This window comes from Solanum stenotomum, chromosome 6, assembly GCF_019186545.1.
Source record: "Solanum stenotomum isolate F172 chromosome 6, ASM1918654v1, whole genome shotgun sequence".
Classification (NCBI taxonomy): Eukaryota; Viridiplantae; Streptophyta; class Magnoliopsida; order Solanales; family Solanaceae; genus Solanum; species Solanum stenotomum.
In genome coordinates, this window is record NC_064287.1 from 43,536,145 (window position 1) to 43,554,774 (window position 18,630).

The window sequence follows — 18,630 nt, forward strand, 5'->3', positions numbered from 1 at the left end:
TTGATACGAGCTACTCTCAAAGTTTCAAGTCTTTTCATATATTAATTTGCTCAAATCAATTATGTTTGCAACAAGTCAAATCTTAGAATCGAGTTCTAAAAACAGTGAAAATAATAATGACCATGGCTATCCGTATGCCTCGTATAATCAAGAAGTCTTCTACAACAGGAGATGTTCCTAAAGGCAACTTTGCTGTTTATGTTGGGGAAAAGCAGAAGAAGAGATTTGTGTCTAATTTTTCCTAAGATAAAACTCATTCCCCTTTCTTTATTTTCTTATTTCAGTTCAAAAGGCCAATTATTCAAAGACGGATTCTGACTGCCAAAAAGGATGTGGGTGTAGTGGATGGGCCTTTTTCTGGTCTCCTAAATCAGAGTTTTGGATTCGAGCTCTGGATACAAAAAATTATGAATATGAATTCTGACTTCCTCCTAATGATCCAGAATAGACAGACTTCAATGTTGCATATTTTATGAAATAAAAGATGAGATTGGGGATGATTTTGTCTATGAATAGAGAGGAAGTGGGTACAATCTTAAAGCTTTTCAATTACTCCATAAACATATGAAGAATAAATTAAGAAAAGAAGAAGATAAACTTACTTGGATTTATTGGATTAAGCCCAATGCCTAATTAGAAGTCCAAATACTGCTAAAACTTGGTGATTGAAGTCTTCAGACACTATCTAGTTTATAAATCTTTTATATCTGAACATGATACTAATAGAGCTGTTGAATTGACTTTTTGGCTTAGGAACTTATAAGTCAAAGTTAAAAATTCATTGTTTTTTATTATTTTTGTTATTTTAATTCCAAAAAATAAATATTTATAAGTATTTTTTAAATTTTATCTTAATACCATAAAATATTTTAAACCAAACAAGTTTTTTTTTTAAAGTTTTTTCTTATTCTTTTATTTATTCAATTTAATAATACATATTGTACTAGAAAAATTAACTACTACTACTAATTAATTAATAAACTAATTGAGATTTGTGTCACTCAGAAAAAGGTCAGCTATGAGTTACTTGTATTGTTTTTTATTAGTATGAACACAAGTATATATTTATGAAAAGATTACGTTTGAGATTCTAGATCCGAAAAAAAGGACAAGGAGAGTGTTGATTTGGATTTTTTTTTTAATTTGGTGTCCAATGCCCGCATTAAAGTTTGATTATTATGGATTCATGCCACGTAGGGTCGAATTGTCTCAACAAGTTTGGAGGCATAAAGCAAAACCGTATGAAGTAAGAATGTAAACAATGAAAATTTTCAATAAAGTTGAAAGCATCTAAGGATCACTATTGCATGAATTGTAATTAGGTACTTAGTAATTTTGTTTAGCTTGTATATAAGCATGTTCGTACCTAGATACTTTTTCATTTAAAGGATTTTTTAGCATATATATATATATATTCATGAGAATTACTTACTAGTATAATATTTTAGTAATAAGGGAAAATTTGTCAAATTATTAATATTTTATATATTAATAAACAGATTAAAAGAATTATTACCAAAGAAATCAAAATAATGAAGGTAAGCATAATACCGTTAACCACAGTCCACAACAGATGTTAGTATTATGAAATTGGGATGTCTTTGGAATGAATAGGAATTTTGTAAAGTATATGTAAGTTGATCTTGCATTCGCGTGATTTCAATTAGGCGGAGACATTATATCAGTTTATTTCGCTTGCGCGCCTATATAGTGTATCTGCAACATTTTACTAATACAAAACATAGCTTCATAAATACAGTGGAAGGAGCCTATGACTATTTATGAAAATTGTCATATTAAATTGCTTTTAAATGCCATGTAGGAGCAGGCTCATTTTTCTCACTAATATCACACCCAAACTCCTAGATCCAGGTTAAATAAAAGGGAAAAATTCACATCTATACACCTCTATTCTTCTAATTTGCAGTCGTTATAGCTCAATTTTTTTCCTTCAATCCCGACCAAGTCAAATCTCTTTTAAACAGTCCTAAAATTATTGATACGAGCTACTCTCAAAGTTTCAAGTCTTTTCATATATTAATTTGCTCAAATCAATTATGTTTGCAACAAGTCAAATCTTAGAATCGAGTTCTAAAAACAGTGAAAGTAATAATGAATGCTGCTGGGCTAATTTTTCCTAAGAAAAAACTCATTCCCCTTTCTTTATTTTCTTATTTCAGTTCAAAAGGTCAATTATTCAAAGACGGATTCTTACTGCCAAAAAGGATGTTGGTGTAGTGGATGGGCCTTTTTCTGGTCTCCTAGATCAGAGTTTTGGATTCGAGCTCTGAATATGGGAATTTTTTGATAAGAAGCACTTTCTCCTAATGATCCTAGTAGCACGAATCCAAAATAGACAGACTTCAATATTGCATATTTTATGAAATAAAAGATGAGATTGGGGATGATTTTGTCTATGAATAGAGAGGAAGTGGGTACAATCTTAAAGCTTTTCAATTAATAAACATATGAAGAATAAATTAAGAAAAGAAAAAAAGAAGAAGATAAACTTACTTGGATTTATTTGATTAAGCCCAATGCCTAATTAGAAATCCAAATACTGCTAAAACTTGGTGATTGAAGACTTCAGACACTATCTAATTTATAAACCTTTTATATCTGAACATGATACTAATAGAGCTGTTGAATTGACTTTTTGGCTTACCTACTTATAGGTGAAAGTTAGAAATTCATTAATTCCAAAAAATAAATATTTATAAGTATTTTTTTAATTTTATCTGAATACCATAAAATATTTTAAACCAAACAGGCTTTTTTTTAAAGTCTTTTCTTATTCTTTTATTTATTCAATTTAATAATACATATTGTACTAGAAAAATTAACTACTACTACTAATTAATTAATAAATTAATTGGGATTTGTGTCACTCAGAAAAAGGTCAGCTATGAGTTACTTGTATTGTTTTTTATTAGTATGAACACAAGTATATATTTATGAAAAGATTACGTTTGAGATTCTAGATCCGAAATAAGAGGACAAGGAGAGTGTTGATTTGGACTTTTTTTTTTAATTTGGCGTCGAATATCCGCATTAAAGTTAGATTATTATGGATTCGGATCGTCTAAACAAGTTTGGAGGCATAAAACAAGACCGTATAAAGTAAAAATGTAAACAATCAAAATTTTCAATGCAGTTGAAAGTATCTAAGGATCACTATTGCATATTTTTATGGAATAAAAGATCAGATTGTGGATCTAAAAAATAAATATGTATATTTTTTTTATGTATTCAAATACAATAAAGTTGCTTAAAGCTATTTTGAGTACGGTATTCGATATTTTGGTATTTTTTTTGTTATAAATAATCTTGAATGCTGTACAAAATATCATTTTTAAAAAAATTGTCATAGCATCGAAACCACAGTATGAAAATTTTCAATTTTGGTTTATGTATCATCCCATCCTCACCCCTAGTGATAATAATATAATTCTTCAAACTGTATTACTACTGTTTTTTTATTGTTTTAACTTAAAACTAAGTGCTTATAAATATTTTTTAAATTTATCCAAACACTTTATAAGTGCTTCAAAATTGTTTTAGCTTAAAAAGACTTAAAATAAGTCAATCCAAACAAGCTTAGGGCCTGTTTGGATTGACTTTTGACTTATGACTTATAAGCCAAAAGTCATAAGTTAGGATTTCTAACTTATGGTTTTTGACTTATTTTATTATTTTAGCTTTAAAATAAGTGATTATAAGCACTTTTTAACTTTACCCAAACACTTCAAAACTACTTAAAAACTATTTTGGCTTAAAAACACCTAAAATAAGTCAATCCAAACGGGCACTTAGTCTTTTCTTATTCTTTAATAATTATTTAATACATATTGCACTAGAAAAATTAAGAGCAACTTTCACATATAACAAACACAAAATTCATATTTGTATGTTATAACAAAGTTTGCATAATTGCGTTCTATAACAAACATATATATATATATATATATATATATGTATAATTCGCTATACATATACAAAAAAAACAGGTTGTATAATTCGCTATACATATACAAAGAAGGCAGTTGTATAATTCGCTATACATATACAAAAGAAAGCAGCTGTATACAAAAGATCAATTGTATAATCTATGTATAGGCGAGAGAGGCGAGGGTGGCGAGCGAGATCTGGGAGAGGGGAGAGAGGGGAACGAAAATATATGTATATATACAATTTCCTTTCGCTTTATACAAACAAAAACACAAACACATTTTATACATTTGTGTTTGTATAAAAGCGAGAGAGGCGAGCGAGATTGCCACCAAACGAGAGTGACGAGCGAGATTCCACCAGGGAGAGTGACGAAAATAGCAATAGTTTGTAATAGGGTACAATTAAATCAAAGTATATTTATAGCATTTAATTTGAATTAATAGTTTGCTATTATATACAATTTTCCCAAAAATTAACTCCTACTACTAATTATTAAATTAATGAGTTACTTGTATTGTTTTTTATTTGTATGTTCACCAAGTAGGAGCATAATTATATATTTATAAAAAATAAATTTAGATCCGAAAAAAGAGAAGTGGAGAAAATAAGGAACGGAGGAGAGCCGTTGATTTAGAGTTGGTGAGCGGTAGAGATCGTACCACGACAATTTAAGGGATTAAAACGATTTATTTGAAGCTCTTGTGATTTAGCGGGCGTTTGACCATACCGTTTCAAAGTTTATAAAAGAAAATTAATTTGGGTGAAGTTTGGATTGGAGTTGAAAATATGTTGGATCGGGGTTTTACAAATATATTTCACTTTTTTTAAAAAATAGGAAACATGACTAAATTTTGAAAAATATTAAGAATACTCCATCGTATCAAATAAATATACTTGCTAATCCTAAATTATGCAGAATCTTCATTAATGAAGTTGATTATCATTATCACGGATCATAATTTTCTACAAAAATAAGCTTGACCCAAAAAATTATCATTTTTAAATGAACTAGATAGTTGTATTATTCTAAAATCATAACGCAATATTTTAATAACAATTGGTAAGAATCAGAGCGAAGACAAGGTACATCACTAATCAAGTTTGCAATTTACCAAACAGTAAGTTGTTTGGTAGCCACTAACAATCATTTCAAATTTCCAAAAAAAACAAACAAATTAGCTATTATGCCCTTCAATTTTGGGTATGTATAAGTAGACACTTAAATATGTGTAAAGTTAAATAAATAGACACATATGTCCTACAAGACATCTTACATGGCAATTTGCGTCCTACGTATATTATGCCACATAGAATTTATGTGTCTACTTGGTCAACTTTATACAAGTTTAACCGTCTAAGTGTGTACACCCAAAGTTAGAGGGCATAAATGTAAAATGAGGTCAAGTTAAATGATATATTTATATATTATGCCCAAAAAATAAGAAAATCTCTTATATTTTAGAAAAATATTTTCGTTCCTACCAAGCACACCGCAGTGTTCATTCATATCTACACTTACATGTAATATTAAATCCTAAAAAGCAATTGCATAAAAAAAGATAAGAACATGTGATTTATGCTGAAATCACTTTGTACTAAATAAGCTGAACATGCATTGTATAGCAAAATTAAATTACCAATATATACAAACCTAGAGTTCGATATGATCTTAGTGTTTCAACCTTAATGATAAAGATTAAAGGGTAATTAAAATAAAATTTGGAGCTAAATTGTTAATATTAAATATAGAAAAATGTTTTTGTTAAGAAACAAAATTGATTAAAAAAGAAAGTATGTAGCATAAATTGAAACAAAGCAAATAACAATTTAATGTACAAGTCATAGTTGGAAATGTCAGGCAATAAATTTTCTAAAATCTAAAGGATACCATTATGACCCATTCAAATCATACCATACAAAATCATAGATATATGATATAAACAAAAGACATAGTACATAAATATACCCTTTAACTTGATCTTAACTCATATTTATGCTCAGTAGCGGACTCATTAAGGGGTGTTATTGGCTGTAATAAAAAAAATATAATTATGAGGCTAGTAGGTCTAAAACACACAATTCCAAGGAATTTTCACAACACCTTAACCACAAGACTAAAACTTTAAGTTGTGTCAAGAGGTATCAATACTTGTATATATTTATTTATTAAACCAAAATTTGCCTCTATATACAATGTAATTTTTCGGTAGAGGGGTGTCGCTGACACCCCTCGGGTAAGGGTGGGTCCGCCTCTGTTTATGCCCTCCCACTTAGGGTGTGCCCAAGTAGATACTTAAACTTGTATAAGGTTGAACAAATAGATGCACACAGCTTACATAATATCTTACATGACAATTTGCATTCTACGTGTATTATAACACGTAAGACTCATGTGTCTACTTGTTCAACTTTATACAAGTTTAAGTGTCTACTCGTGCAAACCAAAAGTTGAAGGGCATACATGTGAAATGAGGCCAAGTTAAATGGCACACATATATATATATATATTATGCCTAAACAAAATTGTGAGTTGCAAGTATTTGATATGCTTAGAGAGAGAACTTTTTTTAAAAAATTAAATAGTGGAGCTTGTAGCTCCTTTTATTCATTATTAAGTAAATCCGTACACAATAAAACCATTGGATTAGCCCAAAAACAAAATGAAAAACTAGCCCAACCCATTAAATGGAGCTACCAACTTCTATAACAGGACCCTTGAATATAGGGTTTCCAAATTTGAGCTCATTTTGTTTCTCCCCATGTCGCCGCAAGGAGCATCGTGGAACCCAACATTCCTCTTCACTCTGGACCATCAACACCTTCCTCTTGTTCACCATGTTATCACTCTTTCTCAGCTCACAGAGGTAGGTTCTTACATCTTGCTCTTTTTACTTCTCCCTCATTTTCTGATTTCCTCCATTTCTCTTGTAGATACATAATTTGGTGGAGCAGTAGTTACCAAAAGTGGTTACATCAGAGGTGCCTAGTCTTGTGGTTGAGCTCGCAAATCTCTGTAAGTAGCCAACCTCACCCTCTTTCCCCTTTCTCCATTTTCTTCCTCTCTGTCTATCTTTTTCTAGCTGGAGTAGAGGTGGAGATACCTAGATGCTCCTGACCTCTTTTCTTGTGGAGTTCCTTCCCAACAACAGAGTTGTAAATTTTCATCCGACCTCAAGGCGAGAGTCATTTTAGCTCTGTATATATACCTCCCTTCTCATATCCCTTTTTTTATTAAGTCATTTCAAGTAATTGTATAATAAATTTAGTGGTAATTTTCTAGTGATTATAAGAAGGCTATCACTAAAAATTAGAATTAATTATGACTTGAAATATCGAAATAAAACTTCGTAAAAAGAAGATTTAATGTATTACTAAGTCACTATACAAGAAAATTATATTTTTTTATATTAAAAAGACTTTAAAATGATATTTAATTCTAAAAATATATTAATTTTTAATTATCATAAATAAAAGGATTTATTTTTTAAGATTTTAGTTTGGGTTGTTCAAATGAGTAAGCAAAATTTAACGTTACCTTTAATCTTTTATAATAAAAGAAAATGGTTTTTTAAAAATTTATACCACTAGGCAATGTGTCTAATAGTATTTTATTAATAATAAAATAAAAGTCCTCCATTGGATAAGTACAAACAGTGGGGGCTAGACTTTACTTATCAATCCTAATGAGGTTGTGAACCTCTAATTATAACAAACATGAAGAAAACAAGAGTTAGACAAAATTAGGTATTCTATGACCATCATAGAGTTTATTATATGAGAATGCCTAAGTATGCAAAGTAATAAAAGCCAAGAAGAAAGTTGAGTTATCAACCTCAAACTTTCTTTTACAAATGGATGAACTAAAAAATATAGATTGCTCTTCTAAAGTAACGTAGAGTATTTTTCTTTTGTCTTCTTCTTCCATTCTGTCCAATAGCTCTTGATAGTTCATATCACATTTTCTTGTGTTTATTGGATCTTGTTGAAGTTGCTGATTCTGACGTATGATTTTGTTTTGCTAGTCGTATTAATAGGTGACTTGGAACAAATTTCTCAGTCATCTTGCCATTCCAACTATTCTTTCTTTCATGTTTCTTTTTGTTATTGCATTATTGCCTGGGAAAAATATTTGCATTTCTAACGGTATTTGTAAAACAATGATCCAACACATCCTCTTCTCACCTTCCTCAAAGATGTCCTCATCTTGTAGGTTATCAAATCTATCTGGAGAGAAATGACTACTACCACCAACTTATAGTTGTTTCTTAGAGTTCATAGGTTTTAGAAAACTAAACTTTTCAATATCTATACTTTTCCTTGTGTTACTGATTTGGAACTTCTAGGAACAAAAACTGAAGTTGTATGGCTCAATTATGTAATGACCCTCGATCTCATTATGGGTTCTTGTGTGCTTTTACTATTTTGCCCCTTCCCATAGCTGTCTTGTATATTTTTTGTGGTGTTGTGTTGGATTACACACTTCCCAAGGTGGATGGGAAAGTTTTGAGACCTGAAATCGAATCATGATGATGCCTACTATAATCCCCGAGTAGGAGCCATCATGGCCCTATTTTGGGTCGTGACATCATGGTATCAGAGCTTTAGATTTATCGATTTCGTAAGTACAGGACCAAGTACCTAGTAGAGTCTCACAGATCGGTACGCTGACATCCGTATCCAATTTTCAGGACGCTATAGGGCATTCTTAGGAATACTTCATTGTACTTATTTTTTTTTATCATGCATTGGTGATTGTAATAATATCTAAGATCTGTTTGTTTCACTCTTTCTTAGATGGCATAGAATCAAATCACTATGCTAACCAAAGAGCATGGAACTGTCATTAGAGAACCATCATTAATAACCAAGGAAACTATGGGATTTTACAAGGAGCTATTAGGACAAACCACCACTGATATGCCAACTACACAACCAGAAGTGCTTAAAGTTGGACCTGTCCTTGCAAAAGCACAACAATTGTCCTTTATACTACCATTCACTGATACTGATGTTAAGCAATCAATCAAGGGTATTGGGGACTCTAAAGCTCTAGGAGAATATGGGTTCATCTCTCATTTTGTTAAACAAGCTTGGCCAGTCATTGGTAATGAGGTATTGCCCTAATTTTTTTGTAAACAAATGAAATGTATGCTCCTATTAATAGAACATCTTTCACACTTATTTCAAAAGTACAACATCCAAAGTTAATCAAAAAGTATAGGTGTATCTCTTGTTACACCACCATATATAAGATCATTTCTAAAATGCTCACACATTGACTTTAAAGTGTTATGAAGTATCTTGTTTATCCAAGTCAAGCTGTTTTTGTTCCTAGTAAAATATTGACCGATAATGTTCTTATACATCATGGTCAAAGGATATGAAAGAAAACGAATATCACCTAAATGCATATTCAAGGCTTATGACTCTTAAGAATGTCATTTCCTTGAGGAGGTGGTAGCTGGTATGTAGGTCCTTAATAAGTTCATATCATGGATTATGAGCAGTGTTAGGACAATATCCTATTATATCATGATTAACAGATGCCCCTTTCCACCTATTCAGGCTAAGAGAGGTGTGAGGCAAGGGGACCCTCTATCTCCCTACATATTTGTCCTTGCTACAACTAAGCTTTGCTGAGCATGACCTCATATTGTTTAGTAGGGGAGATATACCTTTAATTACTTTACTATATGAGTGTTTTTCAAAAATTCTCAAGTGTCTCTTGACTCATAGCAAATAAGACCAAGAGTTGTGCATATTTTTGTGGAGTATCAGAATCTACCCAACAATTGATACTACAATATACAGGGTTCACAAAGGAACTCCTTGTTTTCAAGTATCTTGGGGTACCTCTAAGCTCCAAGAATTTGTTAGTAGGGCAATGTCAACCCCTTATAGACATTATGTTGGGAAAGATTATAACATGGACAATTGAATTCTTATCTTATGTAAGGAGGTTACAATTGGTTAACAGTGTCCTGACCTCCATGCAAACTTTTTAGGCACATAAAGGGTAGCAATGAAATATAGACAATTAGCCATTGCTCTTGCATCAGGTAGGAATATTACTTTGGATCCTTTTGCAATATCACATATATAGAGAGGATGTAGAAATTTAGTTACCATATAGTTTGGTGCTGCAGAAGGTTCCTTACGGATCCTACATTCTAGATGTAATCTTATTTTCCTGAATCTAACCTTTGCCTTATAATTCAAAAAATTGTCCATCTTTTGGGCTTGCCTGGCTCAAGGCAAGTTAAAACATAATAGCTTCCGAGAATGCTTTCACTTCTTTTATTCATGCTCCTTTAGAACTCCTAGCACGTGAACTCTAGTTTCTTCTGAATGGATGGGATTGTCGCTGCATCATACATCTTTTAGGAAAGAGCTCAATGGACATTTGGTTCAATTTACTTATTGCTTCAAACCTCCAGTATGGCCTTGCATTGGGCAATTCAAGTATTGGCAAAGCTGGACTGGAGTATTATCTCTAAATCAATTAACACGACAGTTTGGCATGAAACAAACAACAGATCTCCCTCCTTATCGGTCAATCAATACTTCATCACTCGATAAGATTATTTTTGATTCAGTAATATGAATTCATGAATTGGATTCAAGGTTTGTTAAATTGATGAGAAATTTTTCAGTTGTGAAATTTCATGCAAATTCAAAATCTATGCCATCCTTTGAGTCCTAGTGGTGGACTTATATACGTAAAACTCAGACTGAATCAGTTGAGGAAATCCTAGATAGGATTATTGCTGGAGAAGCAACTAAGAAAATGAGGAACAAAGGTATTGTATGAAACTTATGAAGGCAAAAATTTCATACAATACCTTTCTTTCTCCTTTTCTTAGTTGCTTCTCCAGCAATAATACTATCTAGGATCTCTTCAGCTGATTCAGTCTGAGTTTTACAAATATAAGTCCACCACTAGGACTCAAAGGATGGCGTAGATTTTGGATTTGCGTGAAATTGCACAACTGAAAAATTTCTCTTCAATTGAACAAACCTTGAATCCACTTCTTAAATACAATTTACTGAATCGAAAATAATCCTACACCGAGTGATAAAGTATTGACTGACAGATAAGGAAGGAGAGGCATTGCTTGTTTGATGCCAACCTATCATGCTAATTGATTAGAAGAGTAATACTCCAGGTTTGCCAACACTTGAATTGCCTAATGCAAGGCCATACTAGAGGTTTCGAGCAATAAGGAAACTAGACTAGATGCCATTTATCTCTTACTTAAGAGATATATGATACCGTGGCAATCTCAGCCATTTATGTCACGCCCCGAGCCTACACCCTGGATGTGGCCGGCACTCGAAGACCATTGCTGGCCCCCAAGCGAACCCTTAGCCTGGCAATCTTAACTCAGCGGAAACCTAACTCAACAGAAAAACTCCATGCAATGCAAGGACATAAAACAACTTAACTGATAAAATCTGGCCCAAAAAGGCAACTCGAGTCTCAAAATAGAATATTACATATATACATAGATGAGAGACTCAAAAGTAACTGACTGACTGTCTATGAAGCCTCTATAATACTGAGATGGATGTTGGGACAGACCCCGCAACATCCTAATAAAACCAAACTAAGAGAACAACATAATCGAGTCCTCCGGAACAAAAAGAGGCTCACCACTGACTCTGGAGTGCTCAGCTGGCTCAACAACGTGCTGGATGCTGACCCTGGGTACCTGCGTCTGCATCGTCATAAGATGCAGGCCAACTGGCATCAATACATTGAATGTACGAGTATGCGAGCTGGAAAGCTAAACCACAACTTAAGCTTGAAATGAGTACAAAGGAACTCTTACCTTGGCTCTGTTCAACTCATGAATAACCGAACTCAATATATAAAGCAATAAGACACATGCAATATATAAAGCTTGTAAAACTATTAAAACATGACGTGAAAATCATATTTATAGTATCATAAAAATACCATGCTTCCTCTCAAAGTTTACTTGTGCAATGCATGAATGAAGTCCCATAACCCCATCCACACTAAGCAGAACTTCTCGAGGAACCATGCACTTTCTACTGTTGTGGGAGTTTCTCTAACAGACAACCACCACTATGAAACTAAGTGGTGATATAACGTTTTACCTCACGTTGCCCAAGGACCATGTTATACCTTGCCGTGATATAAGAAGCTAACTTTACCAAGTGGATCCACTAGCTTAACTTTACGTGATCATCTAAAAAGTATGACCCGTTAAATCCCATGTTGGCTACATGGTTCTAATGGAGAGTTAAGTTAATATGAACTCGTGTCCCCAATTCGGTGCTCAAGACTACTCCCAAAAAATACTTTAGCTCCTAAGTGTTTTAAACACATCTTTCTTTAGTTGAGATAATTACTCAAAACTTAGCCCAAAGGCTCACTTGGAAACGATGTTCCTTTTTCTTGAAAACTAGCCCAAAGGCTCTTTTGGAATCATAGTTCCTTTCTTACTCAATGTAAAAACATTTAGAAACTTCTTTGGGAATACATAGTTCCCTAATAACTTTTGAGAAATGAACTCAACTCTATACTCTTTACTCAACTTGAAACTCTTGACTCTTTACTCTTTACTTGACTTGAAACTCTTGACTCTTAAAATAAAGTTAAAACATTCAATAAAGACTCTTGAACAACTTTAAAAACTTGCTTTGATTCACTTCTTTAACTTCTAGACTTAACTCTTAACTTCACTTGACTTGGAATCTAACTCTCCTTGAATTGGAATTTTGGATTCAAGGTGTTTGATCACATGTTATGGACGAGTTCTTGACGTTTAGACGTACCTTGGAGCGTTGAAAACAACTATGAAACATAGGTACAATACCAAGGAACATGCATGAGAAAGTGTGAAAAGAATGGGGAAACTTAGCGTCCTTGGCGCTTTGCAAGGCGCGGAGCGCCAGCCCTCGAAGCTCAGAAGGGGCCTGCTGGCGCTCTGCTAGGCGCGCCGCCCCAAGGGCTGGGCTTCAGAGCCCCTCCTGGGGCGCGCTGGCTGGCGCGACGCCACAACCCTTTTCCCCAAAAAACTCGACTTTTCTCCTTCCTTTTTCCAACTCTAAACCTTCTAACCCTCAAAGGTTCCAGCCCCAAACACTTTGAATCATTAAAACCCTCAACATGCAATAGATTCAACTTAAAAACACCACCGAAAACATACACCAAACCAACAAGAACTTCAACACAACACAACTACAACTTCAACAAACATCACCACAAGATTTCAACAACTACAACTAAATCTTTTCTCAGAATTTAAAACGAGTTTGGCGTGTGGGGGAAAGAACCAGCCCAACACTATGATCTCACATACCTAATAGGGATCACCCCCGATGATATCCACAACGATCTTTAATAAAACCTTGCTTGATCTTCTCTTTCTCTTCTTCTTCTTCTCCTCTTCACTCACAAACCCTCACTCTCACTCTATAAAATGAGAAAAACTGATCAAAATCAGTCTAACACACTAACATATTTCCAAAAGAAGAGTCTAGGGAAAAGACCAAAATACCCTTACAAATTTTTGGACGGACTTCCCTGCCAACTTCCCAACTTCCAAAGGGCATAACTCCCTCATACGAACTCAGAATCGAACAAACTCGGTGGCGTTGGAAAGACCATTCCACGAAATTTGCATACATAACTGGAACTACACCTAACTCATCCTGAGCTAGGAGTTATAACTGCTCAAAATTGGCCAAAAACTCACTTTTTCCCATAACCAAATTTTCCAGATTTTGAATTCCTTCCAAAAATGACTATTTCCAATTCTAAGCCTCTTCATAGTTATTTCAAATTGTCGGATATTACAATATTTCCCCCTTTGGAACATTCGTCCTCGAATGAGGTTACTCTTACAAGGCTAATGGTGTAACATCAACTCAAACACCCAACAAGAAATCATGCAAACAACAACAACAGCATGCTCACCACAATTTAAAAAGCACTAAGAAGGAAATTAGTACCTTAATCTGCATTTCCTCCGGACTCAAAGAGATGTGGATATCTCTTCTTCATGTCCTCTTCGGCTTCCCAAGTAGCTTCCTCAACAAATTGGTTCCTCCAAAGGACCTTGACTGATGCTACATCTTTCGTTCTCAACCTACGAACTTGACGATCTAAAATCTGAACAGGAATCTCCTCATAAGATAAGCTATTTGTGATCCTGATATTCTCAGTAGGCAGGATCAATGAAGGATCGCCTATGCACTTTTTCAACATAGAGATATGAAAAACCGGATGAACTACTGCTAGTTCCTGTGATAACTCCAACTCATAAGCAACATTGCCAATCCTCTTAGCTATGCGATAAGGTCCCATATACCGGGGACTAAGTTTCCCCTTCTTACCAAACCTCAAAACTCCTTTCATGGGTGAAACCTTCAAATATACCCAATCGTCTAATTCAAACTTTAACGCCCTTCTCCTAACATCAGTGTAGGATTTCTGGCGACTCTGTGCCGTTTTCAACCTCTCTTGAATCACTTTCACCTTCTCCATAGCTTGGTGAACTAAATCTGGTCCTATCAACCCTGCTTCACGAACTTCAAACCATCCAATAGGAGATCTACATCTTTTCCCATAAAGAGCTTCGTATGGATCCATCTCGATGCTAGAGTGATAGCTATTATTGTATGCGAACTCAATGAGAGGTAGTTGATCATCCCAATTACTTTTGAAATCGATCACACAAGCCCTCAACATATCTTCTAAAGTCTAAATAGTGCGATCTGCTTTCCCATAAGTCTGAGGATGAAAGGCAGTACTCAAGTTCACCTTTGAATCCAAGCATTTCTGGAAAGATTTCCAGAACTGGGCAGTAAACTGTGCACCTCTATCTGAAATAATGGAGATTGGGACTCCATGAAGTCTCACTATCTCTTGAATATATAGCTTGGCATAATCTTCTGCTGAAAGGGTAGTCTTTATCGGTAGAAAATGAGCTGACTTTGTCATTCTGTCGACAATTACCCAAATAGAATCATGCTGTTTGCGAGACCTTGGCAACCCTATGATGAAATCCATATTGATCATCTCCCACTTCAATTTCGGAAGTTCTATCCTCTGAGCCAAACCACCGGGCCTTTGGTGCTCAACTTTCACTTGTTGGCAATTTGGACACTTAGCAACTAACTCTGCAACGTCCTTCTTCATGCCATTCCACCAATAAACTTCTCTCAAGTCACGATACATCTTTGTGGAACCTGGATGAATGGAATATCTGGAGCTATAAGATTCCTCCATAATCTTCTCTTGGAGTCCGTCTACCATAGGCAACCTACCTGACACCTCAATACACCATCTTCCCCTTGTTCAAAAGCTAATACTCTTTGCTTTTGAACATTTGCCTTCAACTTAAGCAAAATGGGATCTTGGTCTTGTTTCTCTTTCACTTCTAACACTAATGATGACTCGGCCCCATTCGCCACCGCTATTCCTCCTTCTGTGGAATCTATAAGTCTGACTCCCAGGCATGCCAGTCTGTGCACATCTTTTGCTAACTCTCTTCTTCCTTCTTCAATATGGGCGGTGCTACCTATAGGCAACCTGCTTAAAGAATCAACAACAACATTAGCCTTACCTGGGTGATAAAGAATACTCAGGTCATAGTCCTTAAGTAATTCTAACCACCTTCTCTGTCTGAGATTAAGCTCTTTCTCAGTAAGCACATATTGAAGACTCTTGTGATCAGTGAATATGTCAACATGCACACCATATAAGTAATGACACCATATCTTCAAAGCGAATACTACAACAGCCAACTCTAAGTCATGGGTTGGGTAGTTCTTCTCATGAACTTTCAACTGTCTGGAGGCATAAGCTATAACTTCGTCATTCTGCATTAAGACACAACCCAAACCAACTCTAGATGTATCACAATACACCACAAAACCTTGAGTACCTTCTGGTAAAGTCAAAACTGGAGCTGTAATTAACCTCTTTTTCAATTCTTGAAAGCTTTTCTCACAAGCTTCAGACCATTGAAATTTCACTGTCTTCTGAGTCAACTTTGTCAAAGGAGATGCAATAGACGAGAACCCCTCAACAAACCTTCTATAATAGACAGCTAAACCCAAGAAACTCCTAATTTCAGTTGGAGATGTGGGTCTAGGCCAATTTTGCACTGCCTCAATTTCCCGAGTATCAACTTTAATTCCATCACCGGATACAATGTGGCCTAGGAGCGCCACCGACTTAAGCCAAAACTCACACTTAGAGAACTTGGCATACAACTCTTTATCTTTCAAAGGCTGAAGAACTATTCTGAGATAACTAGCATGATCTTCTTCATTCCTTGAATAGATTAGTATGTCATCAATGAAGACGATAACAAACATATCTAAATAAGGTTTGAAGACTCTATTCATCAAGTCCATGAAAGCAGCCGGTGCATTGGTCAAACCAAAGGACATGACCAAAAACTCGTAATGATCATATCTAGTCTTGAATGCTGTCTTTGGAATATCACATTCCTTTACTCTTAACTGGTGATAGCCCTATCTGAGATCAATCTTTGAAAAACAAGTAGCACCCTGTATGGACGAGTTCTTGACGTTTAGACGTACCTTGGAGCGTTGAAAACAACTATGAAACATAGGTACAATACCAAGGAACATGCATGAGAAAGTGTGAAAAGAATGGGGAAACTTAGCGTCCTTGGCGCTCTGCAAGGCGCGGAGCGCCAGCCCTCGAAGCTCAGAAGGGGACTGCTGGCGCTCTGCTAGGCGCGCCGCCCCAAGGGCTGGGCTTCAGAGCCACTCTTGGGGGGCTCTGGCTGGCGCGATGCCCCAGCCCTTTTCCCCAAAAAACTCGACTTTTCTCCTTCCTTTTTACAATTCTAAACCTTTTAACCCTCAAAGGTTCCAGCCCCAAACACTTAGAATCATTAAAACCCTCAACATGCAATAGATTCAACTGAAAAACACCACCAGAAACATACACCAAACAAACAAGAACTTCAACACAACACAACTACAACTTCAACAAACATCACCACAAGATTTCAACAACCACAACTAAATCTTTTCTCAGAATTTAAAACGAGTTTGGCGTGTGGGGGAAAGAACCAGCCCAACACTATGATCTCACATACCTAATAGGGATCACCCCCGACGATATCCACAACGATCTTTGACGAAACCTTGCTTGATCTTCTCTTTCTCCTCTTCTTCTCCTCTTCACTCACAAACCCGCACTCTCACTCTTTAAAAAGAGAAAAACTGATCAAAATCAGTCTAACACACTAATATATATCCAAAAGAAAAGGCTAGGGAAAAGACCAAAATACCCTTACAAATTTCCGGACGGACTTCCCTGCCAACTGCCCAACTTCCAAAGGGTATAACTCCCTCATATGAACTCGGAATCAAGCAAACTCGGTGGCGTTGGAAAGACCATTCCACGAACTTTGCAAACATAACTGTAAACACGCTTAATTCATCCTGAGATAGGAGTTATAACTGCTCAAAGTTGGCCAAAAACTCACTTTTTCCCATACTTAACCAAATTTTCCAGATTTTGAATTCCTTCCAATAATGACTATTTCCAATTCTAAGCCTCTTCATAGTTATTTCAAATTGTCGGATGTTACAATTTAGGAGGAAATAGAGTGAATAAACGAATTAAACGAATTCTCAGAAGCTATTTTGTTTTAACTTGCCTTGAGGCCGGGCAAGCCCAAAAGTTGGACAATTTTATGAATCATAAGACAAAGGTTAGATTCAAGAATATAGCTATAGGATCTAGAAGGGGCCTCTTGCAGGACAAAACTCTATGGTAACTAAATTTCTACAACCTCTATATAGATGAGATAATACAAATGGAGACACAACAATCTTCCTGCCTGAAGAAAGAGCAATGTCTAATTGGTTATATTCCATGGTTATCCTTAATGAACCATTGGAAAAGATGTAACTTGCAAAGCCACATAGTTAGGAAACCTATATGTTTATCCTTCACTACATCCTCTCTTTCTCTATTGACCTTGATAAACTCCTAATAAGGTATTGTTTTATATTTCTCGCTCTTTGGAAAAGTAAAGGTTGAATTTGAGATGTCAAGGATTGCACTAATCTCCTCACCATGATGTCTAAGCCCTATCAAAGCAACAATGTTCAATACAAGTAGACCCATCATGCCAAAGATAAAATGGGAGAAGTTACCTGAGATTGACAAAATCACAAAGCAACATAGATAAGACCATTGTCATGAGGTAATGTCAATTTTAGATAACTGGATGGCAGCATATATACAAGCATTCTCCACATCTCCCATTTTACCTTCTTAGTCGATCAACCCAATCAATCCATCATTTAGTTACATTTGGCCATAACCTCCATGTTTTCCTTTGGTGCCAACCAGGTTCTCTCCTTATGTTAATGGATAAAATGGCTCGATCACCGGAGGAAATCCTTCCCTGAAGCACGGGCCTACTATAAGTTAGAAGAACTTGTAGAATTAGGAACAAAAAATTCAGAAACAAGAATATCACTATCCAACTCCTTTATTTTTTGCTCCATAGTACAAAGTATTTCCTTGTCCTTGCAAAATTCAACCAAGGGTGGCGAGCAGCAAAGGTCAAAACCTGCAAATGGTGAATTAAAATTTACATCTTGCAATACCTTATAATTTAAAACAAAAATTAATCCTAAAGTAACTAA